Below are 12,734 nucleotides of genomic sequence, written 5' to 3' on the forward strand. Positions count from 1 at the left end.
TATATGGGTGTATATCAAATATATAAAATTCTCGTGTCACAGTGTTTGTCTGCAAACTCCTCCGGAACGACTTCACCGATCGTTTTGAAATTTGGTGTGTAAATTCTGTAGGTATGCGAATCGGACGTAAACTATTTCCCGTTTCGAAATTCTTAAAAGGGCTCCGCCCCAGTGGCTCTGGAGTTTCCCATGTTAACCTTATGAGAAATGGAATTAATGAATCTTAACAGCTGTTTCAATTAAACAAGTTGGTTCTGTTCTATGATGTTCAATAGCATTAAAGTTACAAGGATTACCAACAGGGTGCAGCACTATTATTTCTTTTACGTTTATGACAACAGCTAATTTGCAACCAAAAGGTGAGTGAGCGTAGTGAACGAACTTCAACCTGGATGCGAGTGAGCGTAGCGAACGAGCTCCAACCCAAAGGTGAGTGAGCGTAGCGAACGAACTTCAACCTGGAGGCGAGTTAGCGTAGCGAACGAGCTAACCTGAAGGCAAGTGAGCGCAGCGAACGAGCTCCAACCTAAAGGTGAGTGAGCGTAGCGAACGAGCTCCAACCCAAAGGTGAGTGAGTGTAGCGAACGAACTTCAACCAGGACGTGATTGAGCGATGCGAACGAGATCATCTAGAAAATTAAACGTAACGGTACTTTCGTTCCATCGGTCTGTCTTAGGGGAAACCTATAACTTAGGCGATACGAAGTTCGCCGGGTCAGCTAGTAAATATATAAATATATATATATATGAATTTGAACAGATGGTGTTTTTGGCCTCTAGGAACCTCAAAATGAAAAAAAAATTCGTCCCGCGTCCAGGTCTTACCATGAGTACTACGGTAATAGCTTATTCCCTATATGGGAAATTAGCTAAAAAGTTGGGAAAAGGTGAAAAAGATTAGGGATAAAGGGAAAAAATTATTGGGAAAATGGGATGAATGGAAATAGGGTTGGGAAAAAGGGAAAAAGTGAAAAAGATTTGGGATAAAGGGGAAAAAAATTGGAAAACGGGATGAAGGGTAATAAAATTGAAAAACGGGATGAAGGGTAAAAAAGTTGGGGAAAGGTGAAAACGATTAAGGATATAGGGAAAAAGTAATTGAAAAAAAAAAAACGGGATAAAAGGAAAAATGATTCGGAAAAGGGGATAAAGGGAAGTAGAGTCGGGAAAAAGGGAAAACGATTTGGGATAAAAAGAAAAAGAGTTGGGAAATCCCCAAGGGGGAAAAGAGTTGGGAAAGGGGGATAAAGGGAAAAAGTGAAAACGATTTGGGATAAAGAGAAAAAATAATTGGAAAAAGGAATTAAGGGAAAAATAGTTGGAACAAATGGAATAAAGGGAAAAGAGTTGGGAAAGGGGGAAAACGATTTGGGATTTAGTCCCCTTTCCCAAATCGTTTTCCCTTCTATCCAGTTTTCCTAATAATTTTTTCTCTTTATCCCAAATTGTTTTCACTTTTTCCCTTTTTATCAACTTCATTTCCCTTTATCCCGGTTTTCCTTTTATATTTTTCCTTTATCCCAAATCGTTTTCACTTTTTTCCCTTTTTCCCAACCCTATTTCCCTTCATCCCGTTTTCCCAATTATTTTTTCCCTTTATCCAAAATCGTTTTTACCTTTTCCCAACTTTTTTACCCTCCATCCCGTTTTTCAAAACTTTTCCCCTCTATCCCAAATCGTTTTCACTTTTTCCCTTTTTCCCGACTCTACTTCCCTTTACCCCCTTTTCCGAATCATTTTTCCTTTTATCCCGTTTTTTTTTCAATTACTTTTTCCCTATATCCTTAATCGTTTTCACCTTTCCCCAACTTTTTTACCCTTCATCCCGTTTTTCAATTTTATTACCCTTCATCCCGTTTTCCCGGGAATAAAGGGCAAAAGAGTTGGGAAAGGGGGATAAAGGGAAAAAGAGTTGGAAAAAATGGAATAAAGGGCAAGGAAAACGGGATAAATGGAAAAAGAATTCGGAAAATGGGATAAAGGGAAGTAGAGTTGGGAAAAAGGGAAAAAGTGAAAACGATTTGGTATAAAGTGGGAAAATATTGAAAACGGGATGAAGGGTAAAATAATTCGGAAAATAGGATGAAGGGAAGTAGAGTTGGGAAAAAGGGATAAAGTGAAAACGATTTGGGCAAAGGGGAAAAAGTTGAAAAACGGGATGAAGGGTAAAAAGTTGGGAAAAGGTGAAAACGATTCGGGATAAAGGGGAAAAAATAATTGGGAAAAGGAATAAAGGAAAAAGAGTTGGGAAAGAGGGAAAACGATTTGGGATAAAAAGAAAAAGAGTTGGGAAATCCCCAAGGGGGAAAAGAGTTGGGAAAGGGGGATAAAGGGAAAAAGTGAAAACGATTTGGGATAAAGAGAAAAAATAATTGGAAAAAGGAATTAAGGGAAAAATAGTTGGAACAAATGGAATAAAGGGAAAAGAGTTGGCAAAGGGGGAAAACGATTTGGGATAAAGGGAAAAAAATATTGAAAAACGGGGTAAAGGGAATCAAGGTTTTAAAAAGGGAGTGATTTGAAAAACGGGATGGAGGAAAAAAATAATTAGGAAAAGGGATAATGGGAAAAAGAGTTGAGAAAAAGGGAAAAAAATAATTGGAAAATCAAGATTAAAGGGAAAAATAACTAAAAAAAAAGAAAAAAAAAAAACGGGATAAAGGGATAAAAAACGGGATAAAGGGAAAATTAATTGGAAAACGGGATAAAGGGAAATAAAGTTGGGAAAAAGGGACAAAGTGAAAACAATTTATCCCGTTTTTCCAACAATTTTTTGCTCTATCCCAACTCGTTTCACTTTCCCTTTATCCCCCTTTACCAACTCTTTTTCCCATTATCCCCATTTCCTCACCTGACCTGACCTGACCCGACCTGACCCAACCCGACCATACCTAACCCAACCTGACCCGACCCGACCTGACCTAAACTGACCTGACCTGAAATGACCTGACCTGACTTGAACTGACCTGACCTTTACCTGACCTGACCTGAACTGACCTGACCTTACCTGACCTGACCTGAACTGACCTGACGTGACCTGAATTTACCTGAACTTACATGACATGACCTGAAATGTCCTAACCTAAACTGACCTAATCTTACCTGACCTGACCTGAAATGTCCTAACCAAAACTGACCTAATCTTACCTGACCTGACCTGAAATGTCCTAACCTGAACTGACCTGACCTGACCTGACCCGACCTGACTAAACATGACCCGGCCTGACCCGACCTGAAATGTCCTGACCTGACCTGACCTGGACCTGACCTCACCTGACCTGATCTAACCTCACCTGACCTGACCTGACCCGACCTGACCCAACCCGACCTTACCTAACCCAACCTGACCCGACCCGACCTGACCTAAACTGACCTGACCTGACTTGACCTGACCTTACCTGGCCTGACCTCACCTGACCTGATCTAACCTCACCTGACCTGACCTGACCCGACCTTACCTAACCCAACCTGACCCGACCCGACCTGACCTACCCCAACCCGACCTTACCTAACCCAACCTGACCCGACCCGACCTGACCTAAACTGACCTGACCTGAAATGACCTGACCTGACTTGACCTGACCTTACCTGATCTGGACCTGACCTCACCTGACCTGATCTAACCTCACCTGACCTGACCTGACCCGACCTGACCTAACCCGACCTTACCTAACCCAACCTGACCCGACCCGACCTGACCTAAACTGACCTGACCTGAAATGACCTGACCTGACTTGACCTGACCTTACCTGACCTGACCTGACTTGACCTGACCTTACCTGACCTGACCTGACCTGAACTGACCTGACCTGTCCTTAACTTACCTCAACTTACCTGACCTGAACTGACCTGAACTGACCTGACGTGACCTTACCTGAACTTAACTGACCTGACCTGACCTGACCTGTAATGACCTGACCCGACCTGACCCGCGCTGACCAGACCTGAACTGACCTGACCTGACATGAACTGACCTGACCTGACCTAACCTGACCTGACCTAACCTAACCCGACCTGACCTGAAATGTCCTAGCCTAAACTGACCTGACCAGACCTGACCTGACCTGACCCGACCTGACCTGAAATGTCCTAGCCTAAACTTACCTGACCTGACCCGACCTGAACAGACATGACCCGACCTGACCCGACCTGGAATGTGCTGATCTGATCCGACCCGACCTGACCTATACTGTCCTGACCTGAAATGACCTGACCTGACTTGAACTGACCTGACCTGGACCTGACCTGACCTGAACTGACCTGACCTTACCTGACCTGTCCTGAACTTACCTGAACTGACCTGACGTGACCTGAAATTACCTGAACTTACATGACCTGACCTGAAATGTCCTAACCTAAACTGACCTAATCTTACCTGACCTGACCTGAAATGTCCTAACCTGAACTTACCTGACCTGACCTGACCCGACCTGACCAAACATGACCCGGCCTGACCTAACCTGAAATGTCCTGACCTGACCTGACCTGGACTTGACCTCACCTGACCTGACCTCACCTGACCTGATCTAACCTCACCTGACCTGACCTGACCCGACCTGACCTAACCCGACCTTACCTAACCCAACCTGACCCGACCCGACCTGACCTACCCCAACCCGACCTTACCTAACCCAACCTGACCCGACCCGACCTGACCTAAACTGACCTGACCTGAAATGACCTGACCTGACTTGACCTGACCTTACCTGACCTGGACCTGACCTGACCTGGACCTGACCTCACCTGACCTGACTTAACCTCACCTGACCTGACCTGACCCGACCTGACCTAACCCGACCTTACCTAACCCAACCTGACCCGACCCGACCTGACCTAAACTGACCTGACCTGAAATGACCTGACCTGACTTGACCTGACCTTACCTGACCTGACCTGGACCTGATCTGACCTGAACTGACCTGACCTGTCCTTAACTTACCTCAACTTACCTGACCTGACCTGACCTGAACTGACCTGACGTGACCTTACCTGGTTAAAATGTAACATATTAAAATGTAACATATTAAAATGTAACATGCTAAAATGTAACAGTTTATCATGTAAAAATGCAACATAATAAGATGTAGAATATTAAGATGTAACATTTTAAAATGTTACATTTTATCATGTTAAAATGCAACATGTTAAAATGTAACATATTAAAATGTAACATGTTAAAATGTAACATGTTAAAATGTAATATGCTAAAATGTAACATGCTAAAATGTAACATCGTAAAATGTAACATTTTAAAATAAAACATGTTAAAATGTAACATTTTATCATGTTAAAATGCAACATGTTATAATGTAACATATTAAAATGTAACATGTTAAAATGTAACATTTTATCATGTTAAAATGTAACATGTAAAAACGTAATATGCTAAAATATACCATGTTAAAATGTAACATCGTAAAATGTAACATTTTTAAATGTAACGTGTTAAAATGTAACATTTTATTATGTTAAAATGCAACATGTTAAAATGTAACATTTTATCATGTTAAAATGTAACATGTTAAAATGTAACATTTTATCATGTTAAAATGCAACATGTTTAAATGTAACATATTAAAATGTAACATGTTAAAATGTAACATGTTAAAATGTAATATGTTAAAATGTTACATGTTAAAATGTAACGTCGTAAAATGTAACATGTTAAAATGTAACATGTTAAAATGTAACATTTTAAAATGTAACATGTTAAAATGTAACATTTTAAAATGTAACATGTTAAATTTAACATTTTAAAATGTAACATGTTAAAATGTAACATTTTAAAATGAAACATGTTAAAATGTAACATTTTAAAATGTAACATGTTTAAATGTAACATTTTAAAATGTAACATGTTAAAATGTAACATTTTAAAATGTAACATGTTTAAATGTAACATTTTAAAATGTAACATGTTAAATGTAACATTTTATCATGTTAAAATGCAACATGTTAAAATGTAACATATTAAAATGTAACATGTTAAAATGTAACATATTAAAATGTATTATGTTAAAATGTAACATGTTAAAATGTAACATGTTAAAATGTAATATGTTAAAATGTAACATGTTAAAATGTAACATCCTAAAATGTAACATTTTTAAATGTAACGTGTTAAAATGTAACATTTTATTATGTTAAAATGCAACATGTTAAAATGTAACATTTTATCATGTTAAAATGCAACATGTTAAAATGTAACATATTAAAATTTAACATGTTAAAATGTAACATGTTAAAATGTAATATGTTAAAATGTTACATGTTAAAATGTAACGTCGTAAAATGTAACATTTTAAAATGTAACATGTTAAAATGTAACATTTTAAAATGTAACATGTTAAAATGTAACATTTTAAAATGTAACATGTTAAAATGTAACATTTTAAAATGTAACATGTTAAATGTAACATGTTAAATGTAACATTTTATCATGTTAAAATGCAACATGTTAAAATGTAACATATTAAAATGTAACACGTTAAAATGTAACTTTTTATCATGTTAAAATGTAATATGCTAAAATGTAACATGTTAAAATGTAACATTTTAAAATGTAACATGTTAAAATGTAACATTTTAAAATGTAACATGTTAAAATGTAACATTTTAAAATGTAACATGATAAAATGTAACATTTTATCATGTTAAAATGCAACATGTTAAAATGTAACATATTAAAATGTAACATGTTAAAATGTAATATATTAAAATTTAACATGTTAAAATTTCACATTTTATCATGTTAAAATGCAACATGTTAAAATGTAACATATTAAAATGTAACATGTTAAAATGTAACACGTTAAAATGTAATATGCTAAAATGTAACATGTTAAAATGTAACATCGTAAAATGTAACATTTTTAAATGTAACGTGTTAAAATGTAACATTTTATTATGTTAAAATGCAACATGTTAAAATGTAACATTTTATCATGTTAAAATGCAACATGTTAAAATGTAACATGTTAAAATGTAACATATTAAAATGTAACACGTTAAAATGTAACATTTTATCATGTTAAAATGTAATATGCTAAAATGTAACATGTTAAAATGTAACACATTAAAATGTAACATGTTAAAATGTAACATTTTATCATGTTAAAATGCAACATGTTGAAATGTAACATATTAAAATGTATTATGTTAAAATGTAACATGTTAAAATGTAATATGTTAAAATGTAACATGTTAAAATGTAACATCCTAAAATGTAACATTTTAAAATGTAACATGGTAAAATGTAACATTTTATCATGTTAAAATGCAACATGTTAAAATGTAACATCCTAAAATGTAACATTTTATCATGTTAAAAAGCAACATTTTAAAATGTAACATATTAAAATATAACATGTTAAAATGTAACATATTAAAATGTATTATGTTAAAAAGTAACATGTTAAAATGCAACATGTTAAAATGTAACATATTAAAATGTAACTAGTTAAAATGTAACTTTTTATCATGTTAAAATGTAATATGCTAAAATGTAACATGTTAAAATGTAACATTTTAAAATGTAACATGTTAAAATGTAACATATTAAAATGTAACATGTTAAAATGTAATATATTAAAATGTAACTAGTTAAAATGTAACATTTTATCATGTTAAAATGCAACATGTTAAAATGTAACATATTAAAATGTAACATGTTAAAATGTAATATATTAAAATGTAACATGTTAAAATTTCACATTTTATCATGTTAAAATGCAACATGTTAAAATGTAACATATTAAAATGTAACATGTTAAAATGTAACACGTTAAAATGTAATATGCTAAAATGTAACATGTTAAAATGTAACATCGTAAAATGTAACATTTTTAAATGTAACGTGTTAAAATGTAACATTTTATTATGTTAAAATGCAACATGTTAAAATGTAACATTTTATCATGTTAAAATGCAACATGTTAAAATGTAACATATTAAAATTTAACATGTTAAAATGTAACATGTTAAAATGTAACATATTAAAATGTAACACGTTAAAATGTAACATTTTATCATGTTAAAATGTAATATGCTAAAATGTAACATGTTAAAATGTAACACATTAAAATGTAACATGTTAAAATGTAACATTTTATCATGTTAAAATGCAACATGTTAAAATGTAACATATTAAAATGTATTATGTTAAAATGTAACATGTTAAAATGTAATATGTTAAAATGTAACATGTTAAAATGTAACATCCTAAAATGTAACATTTTAAAATGTAACATGGTAAAATGTAACATTTTATCATGTTAAAAAGCAACATTTTAAAATGTAACATATTAAAATATAACATGTTAAAATGTAACATATTAAAATGTATTATGTTAAAAAGTAACATGTTAAAATGTAATATGTTAAAATGTAACATGATAAAATGTAACATCGTAAAATGTAACATTTTAAAATGTAACATGTTAAAATGTAACATTTTATCTTGTTAAAATATAACATATTAAAATGTAACATATTAAAATGTAACATATTAAAATGTAACAAGTTAAAATGTAACATGTTAAAATGTAATATGTTAAAATGTAACATGTTAAAATGTAACGTCGTAAAATGTAACATGTTAAAATGTAACATGTTAAAATTGTAACATGTTAAAATGTAACATTTTAAAATAAAAAATGTTAAAATGTAACATTTTAAAATGTAACAAGTTAAAATGTAACATTTTAAAATGTAACATGTTAAAATGTAACATATTAAAATGTAACACGTAAAATGTAACATTTTATCATGTTAAAATGTAATATGCTAAAATGTAACATGTTAAAATGTAACACATTAAAATGTAACATGTTAAAATGTAACATTTTATCATGTTAAAATGCAACATGTTAAAATGTAACATATTAAAATGTATTATGTTAAAATGTAACATGTTAAAATGTAATATGTTAAAATGTAACATGTTAAAATGTAACATCCTAAAATGTAACATTTTAAAATGTAACATGGTAAAAATTTTATCATGTTAAAAAGCAACATTTTAAAATGTAACATATTAAAATATAACATGTTAAAATGTAACATATTAAAATGTATTATGTTAAAAAGTAACATGTTAAAATGTAATATGTTAAAATGTAACATGATAAAATGTAACATCGTAAAATGTAACATTTTAAAATGTAACATGTTAAAATGTAACATTTTATCTTGTTAAAATGTAACATATTAAAATGTAACATATTAAAATGTAACAAGTTAAAATGTAACATGTTAAAATGTAATATGTTAAAATGTTACATGTTAAAATGTAACGTCGTAAAATGTAACATGTTAAAATGTAACATGTTAAAATTGTAACATGTTAAAATGTAACATTTTAAAATAAAAAATGTTAAAATGTAACATTTTAAAATGTAACAAGTTAAAATGTAACATTTTAAAATGTAACATGTTAAAATGTAACATTTTAAAATGTATCATGTTAAAATGTAACATTTTTAAATGTAACATGTTAAAATGTAACTTGTTAAAATGTAACATATTAAAATGTAACATGTTAAAATGAAACATTTGATCATGTTAAAATGCAACATGTTAAAATGTAACATATTAAAATGTATTATGTTAAAATGTAACATGTTAAAATGTAACATGTTAAAATGTAATATGTTAAAATGTAACATGTTAAAATGTAACATTTTAAAATGTAACATTTTATCATGTTAAAAAGCAACATTTTAAAATGTAACATATTAAAATATAACATGTTAAAATGTAACATATTAAAATGTATTATGTTAAAAAGTAACATGTTAAAATGTAATATGTTAAAATGTAACATGATAAAATGTAACATCGTAAAATGTAACATTTTAAAATGTAACATGTTAAAATGTAACATTTTATCTTGTTAAAATGTAACATATTAAAATGTAACATATTAAAATGTAACAAGTTAAAATGTAACATGTTAAAATGTAATATGTTAAAATGTAACATGTTAAAATGTAACGTCGTAAAATGTAACATGTTAAAATGTAACATGTAAAAAATTGTAACATGTTAAAATGTAACATTTTAAAATAAAAAATGTTAAAATGTAACATTTTAAAATGTAACAAGTTAAAATGTAACATTTTAAAATGTAACATGTTAAAATGTAACATATTAAAATGTAACACGTTAAAATGTAACATTTTATCATGTTAAAATGTAATATGCTAAAATGTAACATGTTAAAATGTAACACATTAAAATGTAACATGTTAAAATGTAACATTTTATCATGTTAAAATGCAACATGTTAAAATGTAACATATTAAAATGTATTATGTTAAAATGTAACATTTTAAAATGTAATATGTTAAAATGTAACATGTTAAAATGTAACATCCTAAAATGTAACATTTTAAAATGTAACATGGTAAAATGTAACATTTTATCATGTTAAAAAGCAACATTTTAAAATGTAACATATTAAAATATAACATATTAAAATATAACATGTTAAAATGTAACATATTAAAATGTATTATGTTAAAAAGTAACATGTTAAAATGTAATATGTTAAAATGTAACATGATAAAATGTAACATCGTAAAATGTAACATTTTAAAATGTAACATGTTAAAATGTAACATTTTATCTTGTTAAAATGTAACATATTAAAATGTAACATATTAAAATGTAACAAGTTAAAATGTAACATGTTAAAATGTAATATGTTAAAATGTTACATGTTAAAATGTAACGTCGTAAAATGTAACATGTTAAAATGTAACATGTTAAAATTGTAACATGTTAAAATGTAACATTTTAAAATAAAAAATGTTAAAATGTAACATTTTAAAATGTAACAAGTTAAAATGTAACATTTTAAAATGTAACATGTTAAAATGTAACATTTTAAAATGTATCATGTTAAAATGTAACATTTTTAAATGTAACATGTTAAAATGTAACTTGTTAAAATGTAACATATTAAAATGTAACATGTTAAAATGAAACATTTGATCATGTTAAAATGCAACATGTTAAAATGTAACATATTAAAATGTATTATGTTAAAATATAACATGTTAAAATGTAATATGTTAAAATGTAACATGTTAAAATGTAACATCCTAAAATGTAACATTTTAAAATGTAACATGGTAAAATGTAACATTTTATCATGTTAAAAAGCAACATTTTAAAATGTAACATATTAAAATATAACATGTTAAAATGTAACATATTAAAATGTATTATGTTAAAAAGTAACATGTTAAAATGTAATATGTTAAAATGTAACATGATAAAATGTAACATCGTAAAATGTAACATTTTAAAATGTAACATGTTAAAATGTAACATTTTAGGGTTAGGTTAGGTTAGGTTAGGTTAGGTTAGGTTAGGTTAGGTTAGGTTAGGTTAGGTTAGGTTAGGTAACCTAACCTAACCTAACCTAACCTAACCCTAAAATGCTACATTTTAACATGTTACATTTTAAAATGTTACATTTTACGATGTTACATTTTATCATGTTACATTTTAACATATTACATTTTAACATGTTACTTTTTAACATAATACATTTTAATATGTTACATTTTAACATGTTATATTTTAATATGTTACATTTTAAAATGTTGCTTTTTAACATGATAAAATGTTACATTTTACCATGTTACATTTTAAAATGTTACATTTTAGGATGTTACATTTTAACATGTTACATTTTAACATAATACATTTTAACATGTTATATTTTAACATAATACATTTTAATATGTTACATTTTAACATGTTGCATTTAAACATGATCAAATGTTTCATTTTAACATGTTACATTTTAATATGTTACATTTTAACAAGTTACATTTTAACATGTTACATTTAAAAATGTTACATTTTAACATGATACATTTTAAAATGTTACATTTTAACATGTTACATTTTAAAATGTTACATTTTAACTTGTTACATTTTAAAATGTTACATTTTAACATTTTTTATTTTAAAATGTTACATTTTAACATGTTACAATTTTAACATGTTACATTTTAACATGTTACATTTTACGACGTTACATTTTAACATGTAACATTTTAACATATTACATTTTAACATGTTACATTTGAACTTGTTACATTTTAATATGTTACATTTTAATATGTTACATTTTAACAAGATAAAATGTTACATTTTAACATGTTACATTTTAAAATGTTACATTTTACGATGTTACATTTTATCATGTTACATTTTAACATATTACATTTTAACATGTTACTTTTTAACATAATACATTTTAATATGTTACATTTTAACATGTTATATTTTAATATGTTACATTTTAAAATGTTGCTTTTTAACATGATAAAATGTTACATTTTACCATGTTACATTTTAAAATGTTACATTTTAGGATGTTACATTTTAACATGTTACATTTTAACATATTACATTTTAAAATGTTACATTTTAACATAATACATTTTAATATGTTACATTTTAACATGTTGCATTTTAACATGATAAAATGTTACATTTTAACATGTTACATTTTAATGTGTTACATTTTAACATGTTACATTTTAGCATATTACATTTTAACATGATAAAATGTTACATTTTAACGTGTTAAATTTTAATATGTTACATTTTAACATGTTACATTTTAAAATGTTACATTTTAAGTTGTTACATTTTAAAATGTTACATTTTAACATTTTTTATTTTAAAATGTTACATTTTAACATGTTACAATT

The sequence above is a fragment of the Macrosteles quadrilineatus genome, unplaced genomic scaffold (assembly GCF_028750875.1).
Source record: "Macrosteles quadrilineatus isolate MER2022 unplaced genomic scaffold, UCM_ALF_1.0 Scaffold_1__1_contigs__length_201487025, whole genome shotgun sequence".
In the NCBI taxonomy this organism is placed as follows: domain Eukaryota; kingdom Metazoa; phylum Arthropoda; class Insecta; order Hemiptera; family Cicadellidae; genus Macrosteles; species Macrosteles quadrilineatus.